The sequence below is a fragment of the Mustela erminea genome, chromosome 13, assembly GCF_009829155.1.
Source record: "Mustela erminea isolate mMusErm1 chromosome 13, mMusErm1.Pri, whole genome shotgun sequence".
In the NCBI taxonomy this organism is placed as follows: domain Eukaryota; kingdom Metazoa; phylum Chordata; class Mammalia; order Carnivora; family Mustelidae; genus Mustela; species Mustela erminea.
In genome coordinates this window covers 38,841,709-38,865,716 of record NC_045626.1, presented here as the reverse complement: position 1 = coordinate 38,865,716, position 24,008 = coordinate 38,841,709, and the positions used below count along the sequence as shown (strand labels likewise).

The 24,008-nt window shown below is 32.8% G+C and overlaps 1 protein-coding gene across 7 annotated transcripts in view; it reads right to left on the bottom strand.

Moving 5' to 3' along the window:
• Positions 1-24,008, bottom strand: part of CCDC178 (coiled-coil domain containing 178) — a 452,006-nt gene that overhangs the window by 110,997 nt on the left and 317,001 nt on the right. The gene's annotated exons all lie outside the window — the stretch shown is intronic.

Genomic DNA, 24,008 nt, shown 5'->3' with positions numbered 1-24,008 from the left:
GCTAATGCTGTCTAGGTGGCTCAGTCAGTTAAACATCTGACTCTTGATTTCAGTTCAAGTCATGATCTCAGAGTTTTGAGATTGAGCCCTGTTTCAGGCTTCATGTCAGGCATGGAGCCTGCTTAAGATTCTCTCTTCCACTCTCTCTGCCCCCCACCCCCACTCATGAGTGTCTGCACTCTTTCTCTTTCTCTCTCAAAAAAAGCCAAGATACATTTTTTTTTTCAAAATTGACGACTTGTTCCTAAAATTTGTGTGGATATGCCAAAGATCCAAAAAAACCAAAACAATCTTGCAAAAGAAGTGTTGCAGGACTCACACTTCATGATTTCAAAACTTACTACAAGGTAATGTTGTACTGATATAAAGATAAACACACAGAGGACTGGAATAGAATGAAGAGTCCAAAATTAAACCTTACATTTATGGTCAGTTGTCTTTGAGAAAACTGTCAGGACACTCAATGAGGGAAAGAATAGTTTTCTCAACAGAAAGTGTGAGACTACAGGATATCCACTGCAAAAGAATGAAGCTGACATCCTATCCTGTATCATACAACACAAATGAAATAAAAATGGGTCATAAATGTAAATGTAAGAGTTAAAATTATAGAAGAAAAGCTTTATAATTTTGGTTTAGTTAAGACCATCTTAGATATAAAACGAAAAATATCTGGAGTAGAGAAGAAATTTACACAAGTCAATAAAAGTCAAATAATCTAATTTAAAAATTAGGGAAGGATTTGAGTAGACATTTCAGCAAACAACAACAAATATAGATATATAGAAATGACTAAAAAGTGCATGAAATGATGCTAAACATCATTAGTTACTTGGAAAATCAAAATCAAAATGAGGTATAAGTTATACTTACTGATATGGCTAAAAAACCCAACAAGGCAAAAACAGGATATAAAAAGTGCTGCTAAGGATATGGAGAAATTTAAACCCCTATACATTGTTGGTAGGACTGTAAATGATAAAGCCACTTAAATAAAATACTGACAGCCCCTCATAATGTTAAATATATAATTATATGGCCTACGACTAAACTCCTGAGTATATATCTGGAAGTAAATACATGTTCACACATAAACTTATCCATGAATATTCATGGCAACACTACTAATAACATCCCAAAGTGGAAACAATATATATACCAATCAATGCATGGTATTTATAATGCATGGATAAACAAAATGTGGTATATCTATATAATGGAATATTACTCACCAGTCAAAAGAATGAATTACTGATACAGTTACAACATCAATGAACCTTGAAACATTATGCTCAATAAAAGAAGCCAGTGACAAAAGGTCACATACTATATAACTTTATTTATAAGATATTTAGAATACACAGATCCATACATATACAAAGTAGATTAGGAGTTGTAAGCCTGGATATAAGAGGGGATGTAGTGTGACTACTAATTAGTAAGGATTCCTTTCTGGAGTGTTAAAATGTTCAAAATTAGATATTGGTAATAGCCATTACCACAACCACAGAAATGAGTACTTTAAAAGGGCAAATTTTATGATATGTAAATTATATCTTAATAAAGCTATTACAAAAAGCCCATGTTTGCAATATAAGTAACTAGAGAGTGTATAATGCCACATTTCTGATTTTATGAAGTACCTTTATGCCAATAAAATACATTGTTCATATATATGTCCTCCAGAGTTCCTGGGGAACTGTTATGATAGAAAATTTCAATCCAATGTTACCATTCATTTAATTATCTGCTTTCTCACATTATACTTTATGTATATTAAGCACAGAAACCTCCCATGCTGCCTCCAAAGTGCTGCAAATAGGCATTTAGCAAGCATTTCTTAAGTTCATGAGTAAATGAATGAATGGATGAGTGAATGAACAAATGAATGAAAGCTGAAAGTCAAATATTATCAAGGTTGGTGTGTGCATGAAATTGAGATAAAAACAAGTAGAGGGTAAGATTGTCAAGAATACTCTATAAATAGCCTACATAACAAGAGGATCAACTAAAAGAACCATTTTTAACACTTGCATGTACATACCCTAGTGTCGTGAAGAACATGTTAGGTTGCCACAGAGAAAATCCAATTGAAGAACAGATTTCTCTTTTTTCATCCTATGTTGTCCAAGACATTTGTGGTTGCTAATTTAGTTTCCACATAACTTTGTAGATGGTAGACAACCAAACAGTGCCAACAGTGCCTAGGAGATATTTTGCTTAACTTAAAAAAAAAAAATTAAGTATTTATATTGGAGGGGCAGACTGAGATGGAGAGGAAGAAAGAGAATTCCAAGCAGACTCCCAGCTGAGAGTGCAGCCCGATTTGGGGCTGCATCTCACAACCCTGAGATCATGATCTGAGCCGAAATCAGGAGTCAGACACTTAACCAACTGAACCATCCCTATTGCTTCTCAACGTTTACAGAATATTTCCAGCTACTGGTTAGTAAGTGAAAGAAAAAAGAAAAAATCATTTATTTAGTACTGACCTGTGTCAGGCAATATGAAATATGCCTTATTTATATTAAATTATCTCAATAACTCTATGGACTATTAATCCCCCCCCCCACCATGTTACAGGAAAAAAAATAAAAAACCCAAAACCCAAGACTGAAAGCTGATTTAATTTCCCTGATGTGATAAAGCATATAAATCAAAAGATATGATTTTTAAAAAAAAATTTATTTATTTATTTGACAAAGAGTGAGAGATCACAAGCAGTCAGAGAGACAGGGAGAGAGAGAGGGAAAGTAAGCTTCCCGCTGAGCAGAGAGCCTGATGTGGGACTCCATCCCAGGACCTGAGCTGAAGGCAGAGACTTAACCTACTGAGCCCCCCAGGTGCCCCAAAAGACATGATTTTAACTCCTCTGTGTGATATCAAAATCATGAGGACTCTGTCATACATTAAGTTTGGGGTTACAACTGTCCAATGTATATCTGAGTACTGTGAACTAGTAATCAGGGACCCGAAGACTCTGATAATCATGCATTTCATGATTTTATTAAGTGAGAGGTTATACTTTTAATATCTGGTGTTCCCAACCGACAAGTCTCCATTTTTCCCAATTTAAAGAATTATAGTGATACAAAGAAACCAAAATAATATTGCTTACCTTTTCTTTTCAAGACAAAGGATTTACTAAAAGTAATCCAGCCATGGTATAAAAATTATTGAGATTCATACAACACTTTTTTAGTTCACTAGGTAGCACTACTTTGTGACTACTAAGAATAATTATTCCCTTTAAATACAGACAGAGTTTGTATTTTAACACTACTTCTCCAATTTTTCTTTTGTTTTTAACAAAGAAAGATTGTTTTTATCTAGATCGGTCAATTGTCAATGTATATGGTGTGTCTTTATTTTCTTTTAAGGAATTGCTGATCACAGTCTTAACTGTTGAGAAGGTTTTATAAATCAGAGAATGTTTAATATTGAAATCACATACTGAGTTTTACCACTGGTATAGCACTTTATAGTGAAGAGATAAAAATATAATCTAACTTATTCCTACCTTTGACAACCATTTTTTATTATTACCTAATTAAAATAACTCTAATTTTAGTTTGTATTAACTAACTATTTGAAACCTTAGTACATATGTCCTGGTGTCAAGTGAACTCAGGATACCATGCACAGCATATGCAGAAATGGGACTTGAATGTTTGTGAGGCTTTGCTACAAAGCAAGCAGTGTAAGAATGATTTTATGATTTCTTACGTTGGATTCTAAGACTGCTGGTGTCACAAAAGCCACTGCAATAAAGCCACTGCCACCTGGAGGCTCAGAAATAGCAACTAATATTAAAAGCACTCAGTTCACAGGCTTTTTAATTGAAGTGACATGATAATAGAGAAATATATTTAGACATGATTAAAGAAAAAGGATACTGATATTGGTAGAACATCAACTCAAAACCTTTTGATCTGAGGTTATTTTCTTGCAGATGGACCTTCTTTATACTAGGCAGTTCTTAAAACACAAGACTATTTCTTTCAACAGTATTCTGAATCTTTTTTCTATCCATTTGTTTTTCTTACATATTTTCACTCCCTTTGTTACTGGCTCTTCTGCTCCATGTGTAAATATTTTAAGACTGGTTCTATGTTAAAAAAATAACAAAAACTCCTTCCTGGACAATTGGTTTGTGACAGTGTCACCCTCTTACTTTCATTTCTTGTTAATCCAAGCTTCTTGAAAGATTACCTCAGTTTTGACTTGACCTTCCTAATTATCTCACCTCATGTTTATTCCTCAAACTGTTATAGTGGCTGTCATGAAAATCCCTAATGGCCTTCCTACTTCGCATCATTTGAAGCTTTTAAACACCTACTGCCATTCAGACTTTCCACAACTTTGTTATAGTAAACAGTACCATCTTGAATTTTTTGTAGTAAACAGTACCATCTTGAATTTTTCTGGTCTCCTAATAGTGGCTTCTTAAGTTTCTCAAAAAGATCCATTCTTTCTCTCTCTCACTCTCTTTCTCATCCCCAGGGTAGCTAGTATGTGTGTGTTAATATACACACACATGAATATACGTATATATATATGTGTATATACCCATGCATATATAAATACTTCTCAACAAGTTTAAAAGAATTGAAATCATCAAAAATATATTTACAATTCTTACTTAAAATTTTTATTTATGTATTTAAAAAAATTTTTATTATTATGTTCAATTGGCCAACATAAAGTACATAATTAGTTTTTAATGTAGTGTTCAATGATTCATTAGTTGCTTATATACATAGATTCTTTCTCCTGGGTCATCAAAAAAGTTCTAAAAGCAACAGGTGTATAATTTTCTTCTATTTTAAAACTAAAATATGGTTATTTCAGGTAATTTGGGGAATAAACATATTACAAAGAAACATAAAATTTAATGACATATTATATTAATATCTAAATATTCTTTGATATGTTCTTCCAGTGATCTCATTGAGAAGAAGATATGGGCATATTGTGCTGGTCATTAGTCCTTTGTTTTTAGATCCTTTCCCATCCTTTTTGTGCTCTGGTTTGTATTGTGGAGGGCTGATTCTTGAAAACTACATTACCCAGGATCTCTCAATCATAGAAAGAAAATGATATAAAAAAGGAAATTTAGAACATCAGAAAGGGAGAAGAAAATTTAATAAGTGAAAACATAGACAGATATTCTTTCCCTCTTGAATTTTCTAGATTAAATTTGATGGTTGAAAGAAAAACTATAATGCTGTCTGATGTGCTTTTAAAATGGATTTAGAATAAATTTTTAAAGATATATTATACATAGAGACCATAAAGAAATGTAAAGGGAGGTAAAGTTTCTATATTTCACTTGAACAAGCAGAATGATGAGACCAGTAGATTGTAGTAAGTTATGTATATATAATGTTAAAGCTACATAGAGAGAGGCAATAAAAACAATATAATCAAAATGAAATTCAAAAATATGTTCAAGTAATCCATAAGAAGTCAGGAAGAAAAAAACAGATATGAAAACCAGAGAGAACAAATAGAAACCAAGAAAATAACAAGGCAGACATAAGCCCTAGCTTATCAACAACTATATTTAATGCAAATAGTCTAAATACACAGATTAGAATACAGAGATTGGCAGAGTAGATTTAAAAAAAAAACACACACACTAAAAAAATGCAAAAATACAAACAAAAACAAACTTCCATGACTCAAGTATGTTGTCTACAAGTAACTCATTTCAAATATAACAATATAGGTAGGTTGGAAGAAAAAATAATGGTAAATGATACAGAAATATTAGTCAAAGGCCAGGAGTGGCTATATTAACAGTTAATGTAGACTATATGGCAAATAAAATAGAAACATGGAAAGATATAATAAAATCATATAAAACATAATCCATCCATATATACATGGACCAAAAAACAGAGGTGTGAAAAATGTAAAAAAAAAAAAGAAAAGAAAAGTGGAAAAATCCACAATTATGGTTCAAGATTTCAATATCTCTCTCTCTCAATAATTATAGAACAACTAAACAGAAAATCAGTAAAAACAGAAAAGAACTCAACATCATTAACCAACAGGATTTAATTGACATTTACATAATACTCCATGCAACAATGGCAGAATATATATATATATCTATATATATATATCTATCTATCTATATATATATATATATATCTTTTTAAAGTATCCAAGGAACATACGTGATAGACAATATCCTGGGCCATAACAAAAACCTCAACAAACTTAATACTTGCTATCATACAGAATATATTCTTCAGCCATGATCAGTTTGCTCTCAGCATTTGCAAGATTCCCTTTAGACCCCAGCCACATGGCTCTCTCAGAAATCATAGCTAACCTTTTCAAAACTAGCAAGAGAATCTCTTGCCATAAAAGTCTTATATGACACAATTTAATCAAGAGAGAGAGTATGGGAGGGAGACAAACCATAAGTGACTCTTAATCTCACAAAACAAACTGAGGGTTGCTGGGGGGAGGGGGGTTGGGAGAAGGGGGGTGGGGTTATGGACATTGGGAGGGTATGTGCTATGGTGAGTGCTATGAAGTGTGTAAACCTGGTGATTCACAGACCTGTACTCCTGGGGATAAAAATATATTATATGTTTATAAAAAATAAAAAATTAAAAAAAAAAAGAGAGAGTATGCTGTCCAAATCACATATCTTGCCCACATTGAAGGTGAGCTGATTACATAGGGTATGCTCACAAAGAGAGTGGGGGTAATGATCTTGGGGGCCTTCTTATAGTTTGCTTACTAAAGAGCCATGCAATTATTTGTGGACTTTCTTAAATGTATGTACACTTTAAAATTTATATTTAAAATAGTACAAAAAGTGTTACTATTAATGCTAGTACAGGTTGTTAGGGAGAACAAAACTAAAAACTAAAAACTTGTTAACTAAAGGCAATCTGGGGCACTCATATGTTTTTGAGAAGGCTGGATTTCCCAAGGAGGAGAACTTTATCGGCAAATAGCCAGAGGAGAAAAGCACGGTGTCTTCAGCGAACTAAAAGTACTTTAGTTTGGGTACAGAATTTGAGGCAGAAATTGGCAGAAGACGACACAAACTGGAAGGATGAACACATCTTCCCTGTGTTTAAACCCTTCAATACCTTCCTACTGAATATTAGATAAAATCCAACATCTTTACTGAAGCTTCTAAATTTTTATCTTCCCTTTCCCAGCTTAATTTGCATTAACCACCGGCAGTAGACTAAATGTGAGGTCTTATCCTCAATGTAATAATATTGGAGGTGAGGTCTTTGGGAGATAATTAGGTCATGAGGGTGGATCCTTCATGAATGGGATTAGTGCCCTTATAAGAGGCCAGAGAGTTAGCTGGTTCTTCTACCATGTGAGGGTAAACAAGAAGTCATCCCTCTGAAACCTGGAAGAGATCCCTGACAGAACCGAACTTGCTGGCATTCTGAGCTCAGACTGCCAGCTTCTAGAACCATAAGAAGTAAGTTTCTATTGATGACAGACTACTCAGTTTATACTATTTTGTTATAGCAGACCAAAATGACTAAGACAGTGGGTACTAGAAATCACCTTTTAGATGTCAACTTAAAATCTACACATAAAACAACAAATGCTTAATTTCATCATCTGTTCTTACAAATTTGTTTTCCTATTAAAGCTGTCTTTGTGAACATCATCTGTGTCCCAAGTGGGAAACCTGGAAGCATACCCCCTTTTTCACTCTTTACATTTCCAGCCCAGTCTTGTAGATTTTATCTCTGTATTATATCTCAACTCCTTCCTCTCCATGCACCCTTACCAATACCTTCTTAGATTAGGTCCCCATTAGTTACAGTCTTGAAGACTTTACAAACCTTCCTAGAGGTCTGCTTTCCTGACTTACCTCTCCAACACACCTTCATGTCACCTCAAAGGGCTCTTTCTACAAGGAAAGCCTTATTTTGTCATATCTCTACTTAATAGTTTTTTATGGAAACCTGGGAATTCTCTGATGAAGTAAAACTCATAAGGACAGCACATAAAATCTTTCATAATTGAGTTTCTGACATTCTTGTAAGTTCCTGAAAAGTATCATGATATTTTTCATCTTTGACCTTTACATTTGCTTCTCATTTTTTTTTTAAACACTTGTTCCAACTTCATGCATATAGCTAATCCTGACTAGTCCTTCAAGTGTTGGAAAAACTATCACCTTTCCCAACCAGCCTTCATCGCCTCTCAGACTGATTTAGATATTCTTTCTCTGTTCTCATGGAATCTTCATTATGTACAAAATTACTGCACAGTATTTTATTTGCTGTAGTATATGTCTAGAGTCTCTACTGGCCTGAAATCTTGAGGATTTTTATAATCCTTTTACAAGATAGTGTGGTTAGCATATAGTAGTTGCTCAACATGCATAAGTTGAATTAATTATAATTCACTTTACCTGATCAATCATTATTTATTTAACCATTTGTATACTACATATTTACTCATTCAACATTATTTTTTTAAAGATTTTTAAAATTTATTTATTTGAGAGAGAGTGAGTGAGTGAGAGATCATGAGAACGGGAGAGGCAAGAGGAGAGAGAGAAACAGATTCTATGCTGAGCGGGGAGCCCAGGACCCTGGATCATGACCCCAGCCAATGGCAGACACTTCACTGACTGATCCACCCAGGTGCCCCATACATATGTTATTTGAATAACCCATACATACAGGTGTTCTTTCTTTTTTAAAGTACCTATTAACACCACTTTGCTTTTAGGAAAGATCTACCTTAGTACCGGTTTTTGTTAAGCAAAAGAAATCCAGAGGGGATTTCTGCTTTTACAAAAAAAGCAAAAGCAAAAGTAGTGATCAGCGTTTATTTTGTAGTGAGCTGAGAGTGGCACAGCCAAGTTCCTTCCCTGGGAGCTGCACTCAGCATCTCAGCATCAAGCTGCCATTGCTGTGAACTGTGTCTGTGAGCATCTGTGCTTTATCTCAATTTATTTTGTGCATCCATTAAACAAGATGTGTCCTAAGGTGTAAGAAAAGCCTAAGAGAGGTTATTTTTTGGGTCTGGGAACACTAATAAATTTTCTGTATAAATTAATGGTAAGTGCTTCTTCACTTTATGCTATTTTGGCTTACAAAAGGTTTCAGAGAAATGCTGTACTTTCAGATAGGAGGGGAAAACCTGTACTATAAAGGGCATTCTATTGTGTGTACCTGAGTATAAAAATGGATCATGTATTATTCCTGTTAAAAGTCAGGAAAAGGTAGTTACTTAAAAGGAGGTGTGGAATATAATATGGCTTTATTTAAGGTTAGCTGTTTGAGAATATACCAGTGATAATGAGGGAGAAGTCCTAAGAGAGTTATGGATCAAACTGCTGTGAATTAATGGAGAGAAGAGATCACTTTTCTTAAGGTTCAGAGGAGAATATTTATAATGGCAAAGTAAGTGACCTTTGACCTCTGTCCTGGTAGAGTTTGGATATATAGAGGTGGAGAAAAACATCATCTGACCAAGTATGAAAAAGATGACTTTTTAGGCAAATAGGAAAGCACAAAGTGCAAAGTATGGTAAGTTTAATGGCTTAGCCAAAGAGAAGGGAGAGTAAGAAGAAAGAATGAGTGATGAAGATCAAGACTTAGGTTAGACCACAATCTGTAGGAAAAAGTAAAACAAGGGTTTTAAAAATAGGAAAAAAAACACATTCTGTACATTTTCTTAGGTTGACCAAAAATAAAAATTTTCAATGAGTCACTGAAGTTCATTTTGTTTACAAACAGCATTGCAGCAACAATGGGAATTTCAAGAATCTTTACATGCTCTATAGATTTATTTCTTGAATAAATAGTTATGCAGAATTTTATATTTATTTCTCAAGTCATTGAACTTCATTCCAATTTGAAACAGGCAGAAGAATGTCAAACAGTAGAAATATTCCAAACTCACCTAACAACTGAAAGGGTACTCATATGATTGTCATATTTTTCATAATTACTATATAATTGATGCTTATTAAATTTAGTAGTATGTAGTATAAGTCATATAAAAATAAAACATTTAATAAAAAGATAAAGTACTTATAATCCCACCTTAAGTTATATCTTAAAATCTACTATTTCTTTAATTACCATATTAAATTATTTATTATATACTATTTGTCAGACTGTGCTAGGCAATGAGTATAAAAAAGTGACCAAGATGTGTACTACCACCAAAAAAAAAAAAAAAAAAAAAAAAAAACCACAAAGTTATATAACACATGGTGGTAAAATGAGATATTATTGTATGTCTATGTCAGAGAGAGGGAAAGAACCAGGGAAAGCTTTATGGAGGAGATGATATTTGCATTGAAACTCAAAGGACAATTAGGACTATTGGAATACGACTGGGAGAAGCATTCTAGAAACAGGATGGCATGAGCAAATGTCCAAGGTAAGAAACAACATTGGACACAAAGAGAACGACACACAATTTAGTAGTACAAAAATATAACATCTAAAGATAAGATGATAATGGCCCAAAGTAAGGATGGGGATCTGGCAGGGTCAAATTATTGAGAGACTGTGGACTTTGAACACTCATTCAAGGGCTTTAAACTACTGTAATGAGGAACTTCAGAAAGTTGGGAAAGACATAATGAGACATAGGAAGACAAAATAAAAGACATAAAAAGACATAGGAAGACAAAATAAGAAGCTGCTGGGGTAATCCGAATGAGAAATGATAAATGTTTAAAACAGGACAATGATAACAGTAATAGTGAAGAAGGTTCAAAATTTGTTTATCATGTAAATTATAGAAATGTGAAGTTGTGCATGGGGCCCCAGGGAGAACAAAGAGTCAGTGATGATAACCAGCTCTCTGCTGTGATAACTGAGTCAATGATGGTGCAACCAAATAAAAGGAAAAATAAATAACATACCATAGAAGCAATAGAAATTAAGAGGAAGATTCAGGGGTGAACATTTTGTGTTTCAGGTACCTATAAAATTTCTAGTCGATGTCCAGTGGTCAGGTAGATAGAAATGTCTAAAGTTCTTAGTTCATTCATTAATAGACAATCACAAAAATGAGTGTTTTATTTTCTACAATTTTTGATTGATAACTACTCCGTTCTTTAAAAATGTTTTGCTTGCCTCCCTGACAGCAGATAATTCTGAAATTACTCTCAATGTTCCAGTCCAGAGATGTGGATACCTCCTTCATCCTCAGGAAGTTTTTGAAACATTTAAACTATCTTGCATAAATTAAATCTTCAACTCTTTTTGCTCCTTCATGGAACCATCTTAGGAACCAATAAATAGTACAGTTGTATTTTATGCCAGTTTAGTAATATTTGTATTGGATTTAAAAATATTTAATAAGAAGGTTAGTCTTGTCCCTTTATTAAACCACAAATGATCACCAGTGGAAACTGTTAGTTTTACTCATTTTTTTAAAGCTGCAGGACAATTATTTGAAGTAGACTAGATATGGGAACAAGAGGCAAAAGCATTATTGCCATAATGGAAATTTTAAAAACTGGAATGCAATCTTTAAATAGGACTTTATTCTATCTGCTTAATAATTTGAATTTCTCTTACCTAGCTCACTGAGGAACCCATGGCACATTAATCTTATTGCAAACTATGCTGGAATTAGAATTGACAAAAAACAACTATTTTTATGTTTTTTTTTAAAGTTTTAATTTAAATTCTAGTTAGTTAATATATAGTGTATCATTAGTTTTGGGAGTAGAATTTAGTGATTCATCACTTCCATATAATACCCAGTGCTCCTCCCAAGGGCCCTCCTTAATGCCCATCACCCAATTAACCCATCCCCTACCACCTTCACTCCAGTAACACTCAGTTTTGTTTTCTGTAGTTAAGAGTCTGTTTCTTGGTTTGCCTGTCTTTTTTCCCCCCGCTATGTTCATCCATTTTGTTTCTTAAATTCCACATATGAGTGAAATCCTATGGTATTTGCTTTTCTCTGATTGACTTATTTCACTTAGTATGATACTCTCTAGCTCCATTCATCTCATTGCAAATAGCAGGATTTCATTCTTTTTGATGACTGAGTAATATTACACACACACACACACACACACACACACACACCACTTCTCTTTATCTATTCATCTGCTGATGGACATAAATTTGGGCTCTTTCCATAATTTGGCTATTGCTGTTAATGCTGTTAAAATATTGGGGTGCTTGTGTCTCCTTAAATCAGTAATTTTGTATCCGTTGGATAACTACCGGGTAGTACAATTGCCGGATCAAAACGTTGTTCTATTTTTAACTTTTTGAGGAACTTCCATACTGTTTTCGAGAGCAGCTGCACCTGTTTTCATTCTTACTAACAGTGTAAGAGGGTTCCCCTTTCTCTGAGTCCTTGTCAACACCTATTATGTACTGTGTTGTTAATTTTAGTCATTCTGATTGGTGTGAGGTGGTATCCATTATAGTTTTGAGATAGCTATTTTTTTTTTCAAGAAAATGATGATCATTTCATGTCTCTCTAGCTATCAAAGAAAAAACGGGTCAAAAAGAGCACCTTAACACTCAGATACATTCCTTGGTGAAGGAATAGAAAATGGATGAAAACAATGACCCTATAGAAACAAAATAATATCAAAGATTTAGAAGACAGATTAAAAAGTTAGGTACCACTTATTTTTAAATAAGCTTCTCTTTACTATATGCTCAGAAGAGGGAGCAACTGAATTAAGAATTTAAGAAAGACATCAAATTGCCTTTTTTCACTCTACCCATCCTGGGGACCACCTGATATTGTTGCTTTAGGAAAACAGAACACAAAAATTAACAATAACCACAATAAAATCCAGATTTCAGATTTCATATAAAATTAAGAAGAACAAGACAAAAATAAATAAATTTTTGGTAAAAAAAAGGAAAGCAAGACTTCATGATTATGAGTAAGAGTGAAATTGAAAACGTTAATTTAAGTTAAATATAATTAAATGACCAATGTTATACACAAAAACTCAAAACAGAACAAATCAAATAACAGTAAGATGTGAAATGTGACAAAGCAATCAATATTGTGATATAATAAAGGGCATAAAGGATAGAAGTAAGGATGGTCTAAAATAAAGAAGCAAATGAGATCTGAAAGAAAGACATACCTATAAAAGGCAGGCAAAGAATATAGAATACTTGTATAATTAGAGACTCTCAAGAGGAAAAGTCAATCAATGGAATAAAACCAAAATGTAAAACTTCTAGATATATCTAGATATATTACCTTCCAGATATATATCTCAGTAAAACTATTATACTTTACAGATAAGTAAATAATCTTAAGAGCAAAAATAAATCCAAGCCATTTAGAAAGGAAAGAAAATCAACAAGCTACTTAATAACAATATGAAAAGCAAGATATCAACAGAACAATTCTTTTTTATTTTTTTTAAGATTTTATCTATTTATTTGTTAGAGAGAGAGCACAAGCAGTTGGAATAGCAGGCAGAGAGAGAAGCAGGCTCCCTGTTGAGCAAGAAGCCTGATGTGGAACTCGATCCCAGGACACTGGGATCATGACCTGAGCCACAGGCAGACATTTAACTGACTGAGCCACCCAGGAGTTCCACAACAGAGCAATTCTTAAAAATAACAAAGTATGACCCAGGGAGTTATTCAGCCAAACTGTCAATTTAGTATCAAATCTATACATGCAAAAACTCAGAGAACAGCACATGCTGTCTTTCTTGGGGAAAATGTCAGAGGACAGGCTTATCTTATCCAGTAATGGAATGGGAAAGTTTGGCAAATAAAATAGTAGTGAATTTTGAATATAGATAATTGTAGATCTAAGGCTAAAATGCAGCGATAAAATGATGGAAGAATAGTATAAAAATGCTGTGTGCTCTGAAGTGTTGAGGTTCTTCAGAAGTTAAATAGAACAACCTTTTGATCCAGCAATTGCAGTACTAGGCATTTACCCACAGGATACATAAATACGGACTCAAAGGGATACATGAACCCCAACTTTTTAGCAGCATTGTCAACAATAACCAAATTATGAAAAAAGCCCCAATGTCCATCAACTAATGAATAAATAAAGAAGAGGTGGTGTGTGTGTGTGTGTGTGTGTGTGTGTGTGTGTGTATATATAAAATGGGATATTACCAACCATCAAAAAGAATGAAATCTTGTCATTTGCAATGATGAGGATGGAGCTAGAGAGTATTATGTTAAGCGAATTAAGTCAGAGAAAGACAGACAGATACCATAGGATTTCCCTCATACGTGGCAATAGAAATGAAACAGATCAACAAAGGGGAAAAAACACAAAACAGGGGCAAACCAGAACACAGACTCTTTAATTATAGAGAATAAACTGAGGGTTGCTAGGAGGGAGGTGAAGGGGGTATGGGTTAATTGGGTGAAGGGTATTAAGGAGGGTACTTGTGATAAGCACTGGATGTTGTATGTAAGTATTGAGTCACTAAATTCTACTCCTGAAACTAATATTACACTGTGTGTTAACTAGCTGGAATTTAAATAAAAACTTGAGAGTATCTGGGTGGCTCAGTTGGTTAAGCATCCATCTCTTGATTTTGGCTCAGGTCGTGCTTTCAGGGTTGTGAGATCAAGACCTACAGAGGGCTCTATGCTCAGTGAAAAGTCTGCTTGAGATTCTCTCCCTCTGCTCTTACCCATACTTGCTTTCTCTATCTCTCAAGTAAAAAATATATATCTTTAAAAAATGGAAAAGAAAACAAAAGATAAGTAAATAAAATGTTGTGTTAAAAAGACTTGTCTCTAGACTTCTAGAAAATAATAATAAGGTTAAATTAAATGATGTCTAAAAGAGGCTTTTGGGGTTTCCTGAGTGGCTCAGTAGGTTAAGCGACTGCTTTCAGTTCAGGTCATGATCCCAGGGTCCTGGGATAGAGTTCCACGTCAGGCTTCCTGCTCAGCAGAGGAGTCTGCTTCTTCCCTTCCCCCTGTTCATGTTCATGTTCTCCCTCTCACTCACTCTCTCCCTCTCAAATAAATAAATAAAATCTTTTTTTTTTTTTTTAAAAAGGTGCATTTGATTCTTTGTGAAAAAACAGTATGTAAAATGTGAAAGGTTTTGTATTAAAATGCTTATTGTAAATGGAAAATATAGCATATATTAAAAACAAAATCTAACAGCATGATTTAAAAATGTATTGTGACCAAGTGAAGGCCCTTCTAGGATTTCAAGGAAGACTCAAAATTAGTAAATCCACTGACACTATTTAGTTTATTAATAGATCTAAGGAGAAAAATTATGTTGTCATTTTCACAGGTTCTGGAAAAGCACACAACATATTCATTTCTGATTAAAAAAATGGAATGAGAATTGTTAGTTACTTCTTTAACTTGATAAATTCATTCCTTACACTCAAAACACAATGAGGGGATACTACCCATATTTGCAATAAAGTCAGGAATAAGGCATCTATCAGACACTATTCGCTTTGAGGAGATAATTAAAAAGATAAAAATTAACAAGGAAGAGGTTAAATTAAATAAACTTGTAAGTTATATGAGATTATAAATAGAAAACCCATGAAATTCAGAGGAAAATAGAATATTGGGGAATTTAGTAAGTTGATATAAACTGATATAAATTGATATGAATATAAATTATATAAATATAAATTTATAAATAATATATATAAAATAAATAGTATAAATATAAGTATAAATTGATATAAATATGATATAAATTTAATATACAAGTATCCCAAAGTCTTCATAAGCAAAGAGCAATAGATTAGGAGTTATGTGGAAAAGAATATACAAATTATAAGAACAAGAAAATAAAAATCCTCGAGTATAACTTTTGAACACATGTATAAAACCCATGTAACAAAAAGTTTAAAACAGTCTTGAAAGGCAAAATCAAATGGTAATAATGGAGAGACTTCTTATACTCTTCAATAGGATGACTTATTATCATAAATATTTTAATTTTCCTCAGTAAAAATATGAACTTAATGTCACCCAAATAAAAACAGCAATAAGCATATTGAAACTACTCAAGTAGATTCTGTAGTTCATATAGAAAAAAATAGCAAGAAAGAACAGCCAAGGATTTCTTAAATAGTGAAACAGAAAAGAATAAAAGAAAAGAGCTAAACCTATCAGAGCTTTAAAATTCTGTAAAACCTAAATAATTAAAATGTGTTATTAGTACTTGAATAAAAAGACCTTTGGAGTAAATTAGAAAGTCCTAAGACAGACCATATACACATAGATATTTAATATGTGAAAAGGATGGCATTCAAAATTAGAAGTGAAAATAAAAACATACAGATATGAAAATAAAACATGAATGAACTCATTTATAGTCTGGGAGTAAAAAAAAACACCTTTAACCACAATTTAAAATTAAGGAACAATGAAAGTAAAGATTGATATAATTGTTTATCCAAAAATAATAGTAAACAAAATAATACTTTATTTTTCATGGTATAAATTACCATTTGCAATATCAAAAGCTAAACCCAATCTAGGAAAAAAAGCACACAACAAATATCACTGAAAAATGCCCAATCACTTTAATAAATAAAGAGTCTTTAGGATAGGGAAGAAAAAAATAAGATGTGTACATCTGAAGAGGTGTTTTTTAAACATGTAAAATATTTCCTAAACTTACGAAAATATTTCTTAAACACATGCGGAAGTATTCTTAATAAAAGAAGTAAAAATGAAAACTGCATTAAGATAGAATTTCTCAACTAAACTCTAAAATATTTATACAATATTCTGTTAATAAGGCTGCAGAAAAAGAGCTATTCTAATAGGTTTCAAGTTATATGCAAAATAGTAAACCCCTATGGAGGGAAATTCAGCCATATCCAGCAATATTCCAAATGCATTTGCCCCTTAATCCAGCATTTCTAATTTCAAGATTCTATGTTGAAGGCATTCCTCAGTAAATACAAAAAATAAAAAGTTAATGACTGCTATTATTAGTAATGGTAAAAAACTAGACATAATCTAAATGTCCATCAGTCAGGGCTAGTTGAATGAAATATGATACAAAGGATGAAAAAAGTTGCCTTGTAGTTATATGAAGTATGTAATTCATACACTGTTAATTGAAACAAGCCAACTGTAAGCCAATACTTTGTGCATGTCCTCTCATACTAAGAGAAAAGAAGAAATAAGACTTTGTTTTACAGAATAAACAAATCCTTGGAAAAGAAATAAGAAATTAGTCAAAATGACTACTACTTGGGATAGGAAGAAATTGACAGAATGGGATATAAATGGAAGTGATATCTCCCTGAATATACTTTTTATTATATATTTTTTGAGCCAGATAAACATCTTCCATATTTAAAGTTAACTCAAAAAGAAGAATTAGAAAGGAGAAGGAGAAGGAGAAGAAGAAGGGATCAGAAGAAGTAAACGGTACATTGAATACAAACTGAAACATACAGAAAAAATAATTCAGGAGTATCTTCATTGTCTATTTGTACATTAGACTATACATCTATCTTTAGTAGGAAATACTACAAGATTGTAGATTTAAAAAAAAACTACAAATTAATCATAAACTTCAGTCACTAGTTTTCTTTTTAGTAGTAATATTTCTGTTTCCAGCAATTTGATGAATAAAGCAAATAAGCAATTATATCAGTTAGAACCTAAGATTTGCACTGCAAGAATAAAAGATAAAAATGCAATATCAAAGAAGTTAAATGAAATACTATAATGCTAGATTTTAACTATAAATATCAATATGGGCCTATGATTTTAATTTTTAGGTATATATTTTGCTAGGTATGTCCCAATGTCCCTTGCAGGCCTAGAAACAATAACTTCCCAGCAACAGTGAGCTATCATCACCCAGTTCTTCGTTTCTAAATACCATTTTATCAATAAAAAGACCTAGGATATCTTGGAGAAATGCATGGTAGAAGGTCTAAGGATGGAAAGTGTAGGGTGAGGCAGGGGGATTATGTGAGGCCACAAACTCTAATGCTAATAGACCACAAGGGATATATCCAGAGGCCAAAGGAGCTGGCTCTAGGGGACTCCTTCTAGGTAAATTTGAAACAATATGTGTCAAAAAAGAAAAATGACTCAATGAAATCCACAATCTACAGTCACACACACACACACACACACACACACACACACACACACGAAAGAAAGAAAAGAAAAAGAAAAAAAGAAAAGAAAAATATCCCAAGATTTCCACCAAATACTTATATTGAAATTTGTAAAGAGAAAGAAATAAACCTTTACCTTATCTTTCAAGGGGAAATTTCATGCCCATTCAATGAGGGAAAGTGTGAGTTGTTATTGCTGTTGGTTTTGTTTTTGTTTTTGTTTTTGGTTTTTTGGGGGGGGATTAAGAGAAAAAATGCTGGCTTATAAATATAAAAGAAATACTAGAATTAGCAAATCACTATTTTGGCAGGGTACAAGATACGATGGCAAACATCACCCTACAAATTGTGTGCTAATTGACAGTTGGAAGACATACCTTAATAATGGAGAAAATGGTCAGTTACTACTCTTAAAGAAATGACCAAAGTTAGCATCATCATTAATAGTGAAATTATAAGTCTTTAATGGGATTCATCATCTATAAGGTGTTTCTGCAAAAAAACTTTTATCTGATTATATTCAAGCTTTTAGATATACATTTGAATATTACAGAAAACACAGGAGCAAATAAAAGAGCAAGTCAAACCCCAAGAAAACAGAGATTCAGAAGGCAGACATTCTACAACTGGCTTGATCATTTAAAAAAGTCAGTGTGCGCATGTGTACATTATGGGTGGGGTCTATTTTATATTAGAGATATCTAATAGACAAAAATGCAATAGATGCATCTTGATTATGTGCTAGTTATAAAAAAAGGGCAGAAAACATTTTCGGGACAATTGGGGATATATTAATATTAGCTGGAAATTGGTTTTAATTGGTTTCTTCGGAATGATGATGATATTGTGGTTACTTAGGGAATGCCATTTTAGGGACAAACAGAAAAATCATCGTATCTCCCACTCACTTTCAAAGGGTTTGAAAGTGCAAATTTGATTAAGAAAATTATGACTAATTTTTAAATCAAGGTGGAAGTTGTATGCTCATTGTGCTTTTTGTACATTTAAAAAGTTAAAAAAATAAAAAAGTAATATTGGAGAATTTTCTACAGTTAATGAAAAACATGATTCACAGGTTCATTAAAAGAGTGAGCAATAAGGAACAGAAAAAGAACAGAATGGAGGGTTACAGCAGATCAGATTTCATTAGTAAAAGAGCAGATATAAAAGGATAGCATAAAAATGAAAAATAAAAAAAAGAAAATAACTAAAACACTAGCACTGACTGCCCAGTTTTTAAAGCATAAAAATTTCATTTGCGGAAATAATATTATAATGTTAAATAGAAGAACACTACAACCAAGTCATAAATATGCATGTACAGATATTAATCTTGTTTAAAAACATGGTATTATCCACAGTTGTAAAAAAAAAAAAAAAAAGGAAAAAGGAAAATCAAGTAATAAGTAGATGTGTTTTATTTAAACTGTATTCTCTGAAAAACTAATATCTAGTAACTTTTCTCATATTAACATTATACGGAGACTAAAATGCTACTGAGGATTGTTATAGGATAATATATTTAGCCTGTTAAACATGGGGCAGCTGAAAGTAACCGTGAGGAGGCATGAAGTCTAGAGCCAAACTAACTAGATTGGAATTCTGGTTTTATTATTCTATGTCTCTGAAAAAGGCATCTATACTACCTAGTGTGCAGGTTAAAGAAATTGACCCTTATAAAGTGGTTAGAGTGGTGTGTGGCTTATTTTAAGCCTATTTTAGTATTTGTAAAATTGAGCTTAACATAATTGAGTCCCCAGGTTTCAATGTTAATTAGTATTTTTAAATCTTAAAACCAAAATAATTTCATATAAATTATATTGCCAAGATAAAATTCAAAAGTCATCATACTACTCACTATTTTCTTAATCCTATACCCAGAAAAGATTTCTGAGGAGTAATTAAATCCTGAAATCAGATTTAAAGAAATTGCATCATAAAACCAACACTGAAGATTTTCTAGCAGTTAGGTACATATGATTTTTCTAAGAGCAAATTACACATTCTAGTTACACTGAGTACATTTTGTTCTTTTGATTTCTCACCATTGTATTATTTCAGTTTAGTTAAACATTTAACTGTCAAAACCATCTGATACTATAGAAATGCTAGAATAAAGCAAAAAATATATATTTAAAGATGTTTAGGATACTAAGAGTTTGGAAATTCGGATGCGTAATTTTTTAGGTTGACTTGCATTTAACTATATATATTGCTTGGGAAAAGGAATTATCCTTTGTAAGCTTAAATTTCCTTATCTATAAAATGACAATAATAATACTTCTTCATAGAGTCACTGTAGATTAAGTCATGTGTTTATATAATTTATATAAGATATAGAGAGTGGCTGATGCCTACAGCACTTAATAAATAACCTATTATTGTTAATGCCATAGTAAATGATCACCAAATTATAACTTAAATCTATGCCTACTTGTCTTTATGTAGCCACTGAGTCTCCACTATGGAGCATAATGCTGTACATACAGTAAGTGCTTAGCAAATATTTGCTAACTAACAACTTCAAGCATTATTGAAATCTAAAAAAATAAAAATTATTGAAATCTACTTTGCAGGTCCTGTGCAGAGTTCTTGAGGGAACAAATGATGTATTCTATTCATCTCTTATAATAAACTTAGAGTGTAACAAACACAAAAATCTATCAAAATTTTAATCTGATTTGCTTTGGCAATCAACTCTATAAATTCCAAGGTATCTTGATAAAGTAATTCTATAATATTTTCATACCTTGGGGCATCTTGGCTCTTTCCACATTTTGGCTATTGTGGACATTGCTGTTATGGACACTGGGGTGCATATGGCCCCTCTTCTCACTACATCTTTGAAGGAAATACTCAGTAGTGCAATTGCTGGGTCATAGAGTAATTCTATTTTTAATTTTTTGAGGAACAGACGAATGGGAACCAAACAGAGAGCTTTAGAAGGAAGGGTGTTGAGGAGGATGGTCGAGCCTGGTAGTGGGTATAAAAGGAGGGCATGGATTGCATGGAGCACTGGGTGTTATACACAATGAATCATAGAACACTACATCAACAACTAGTGATGTACTGTATGGTGACTAACACAATACAATAAAAAAATTACATACCATAAAAATAGTTCAGTTTTTACACTTCCCTTAATGAAAATGCATGCGTGACCTGAATTTCAGAGCAACAGCATCACTGGTGTAGCTTATTAGTCACTAGATTTCCAAATAAAAGGGTTTCAATGTGTAGTTTTCTATTAAGGATATTAGCTTTAGCAAACATGAAATAAGTGTATATTAGAAAGAAACTAAATTTGGCTTAACTTCTGGCTGATTGTCAAAGGAGTGACCTGTTTTTAATTTTAATCTGTGTATCTGGATCTAAAACCTTAAATTTTGTTTGCCCCACGACCAGAAATCTTTGACCAGGGACATGCAAGTACCATTTGGTACTATATGACTTAAACATAAATCCCATGATCCACTCATTTCAAAACTGTTTTCAAATCCTGGATATCTTAGTAGCCTGAATTTATTTTTGATAGCCTGGAGAAAGACAAATTCTCATATCCTACTGTTTTAATATATAATAAGTACAGCATGAACTTATTAAAAATGAAAACCTTTACAAGACAAAGCTAACAATAAGCAAAACAGGGTACAGTAATTTCAGAACCTAAATGATATTATTTAACATTTAAAATATTTTAGAAGAAAAAACTGAATAAGTATTATTAATTTTATCATAGTGCTGCAATCCATAATTCAATGAGAAATGAAACAATCAAGGTGCAACTGAAAAGCCACTTTATATACTCAAAGATAATTTAAACTTTTGTTACTAAAGATGAAACTGTAAGTATAGATACATAGAAATGTCTTATATAACTAGTATTTGACTAACTCTTAAAGTAAATCCTTCTTCACTTTAACTCAGCTCTGACATTTATTATCTATGGTAAAAATACTGTATTAGAAATGGAATGTGCTACCTTTTTGTATGTAGATACTTTTGGCAATTCCAAGGAGCACATAAATTTTGTAAGCATTGCATAATGACACTGCAAGTGCCTTCTGTCTTTCTGTTACTTTAAAAAGATCAACTGAAAAAGCAAAGATGTCACAACTTATTCTATTTTAGTTGCTTCAGTCAGCTAAATAATCAGAGCAGAATTAGGAGAAAAAATACGAAGAGTACAATAAAGGAAAAAGCGAATTCAAACCTCAGGCTTATGATGTCCCAGGGCAGATATTAATGGTTCTGCTTCCTCTAAGTTCATTCTTTTCCTTCCATACATTGTGTCTCACAGTTTTAACCAGTATGTTACAAAGTGGTATCCTACATTCTGGAAGTTTTATTTGTGTGAAATGTATGTATTTCACTGGCCATGTTTGATAAGTATGAAACTATCAGCTCCCCAATTGATGCTCTAATTTTATATATTTTAGGGCATAAAATATTCTTTATGGATGAAATTTTGTCTGCTTAATCCATCTGCCAGCAAGTTCTTTTTTTTTTTTTTTTTTTTCTGGCCAAATATTGCTCAAGGCCTTCAAGTGTTTCTTCATCTGTGAAATGAAAAGAGGTAGTTTCAACCTAAAATGCCTTGATCTTCATGTCCCCTTGTAAGTTCAAAATCTTCCTACAGACTTATAGACTAAGCAGCAAAGAACGCAGCACTCTGGGTGCACTCTTAGCTTTCTTTTTTTATTTTTTATTTATTTATTTTTTTTTATTAAAGATTTTTATTTATTTATTTGACAGACAGAGATCACAAATAGGCAGAGAGAGAGAGAGAGAGAGGGAAGCAGGCTCCCTGCTGAGCAGAGAGCCCGATGCGGGACTCAATCCCAGGGCTCTGAGATCATGACCTGAGCCGAAGGCAGTGGCTTAACCCACTGAGCCACCCAGGCGCCCACTCTTAGCTTTCTTTAACTCTCCAGAGGGAAGGCCTAATGATGAGCTGGATTTTGCTGTTTTTCAGTATTTATAATTCTTCAAGGGTCCTCTAAGTCAAGGGATTTGTCCTCAAGAAAAGCTCTTGCTTAAATGCCAGCTATTAATTAGCTTTTTATTGAAAAGAAACTTTAACGTTTCTGCACATAAAAAATCAAAACTGAAGTTTATAGTGTGTAAGAATGGTCGATCACATGTGTTCACAGTTGAATTCTGTCCTGCTTAAAAGATAGGTTGAAGTGCTATCCTCAGTACCTTAGACCATAACCTTATTTGGAAACAAAGTCTTTACAAAGGAATCCAGTTAAAATCCAATCCAATCCAATACAACCAGTGGCCTTTATTTATTTTTGTCAAGCACTGTCCTTTAAAGAGGCAGGGAGTTTGGACTCCCCAGGAGGTAAGACAATATGGACATGGGCACCTACAAGTCAAGACACTGAAAGAGAAGCTACCAGACACTGAAAGAGAAGCCTGAGACAAACACTTCTCTAGAGCTTTCAGAGAAAGTATGGCTCGGCTGGCACCCCAATCTTGGATTTGTATTCCTCAGAACTGTAAGACAATTTTTGTTTTGCTAAGTGTACAGTTTGTGGTACTTTGTTATGGGAGCCCTAGGATACTAAAATACTATGCTTCAGACATTCTGAGTCAGTTTTCTAGTAATACCTTGTGATAATTACATTGTATGGTGGTACAATATTCTAGAAGTTTCTAGAACAGAGGCTCTGTCACTAGAATGATTTCTTTGCAATTTCTTGGAAAAAATCTCACAAAATTATGAAACGAACCATGGTATAAAAATACTTATGATGCAAATAGCAATTTTCCAGCTTATTTGTTTCATAATTGTGTTTTTATTTACAGGTGGTTTTCGACACAAAAAATTTCTGGAGGCTTTAAAGCAAATCATTTTATACAAATCTCTGAGAATGTTTGTCCTATATCTTGACTGTGTTACTTTTGTCTATTTGTATCTTAT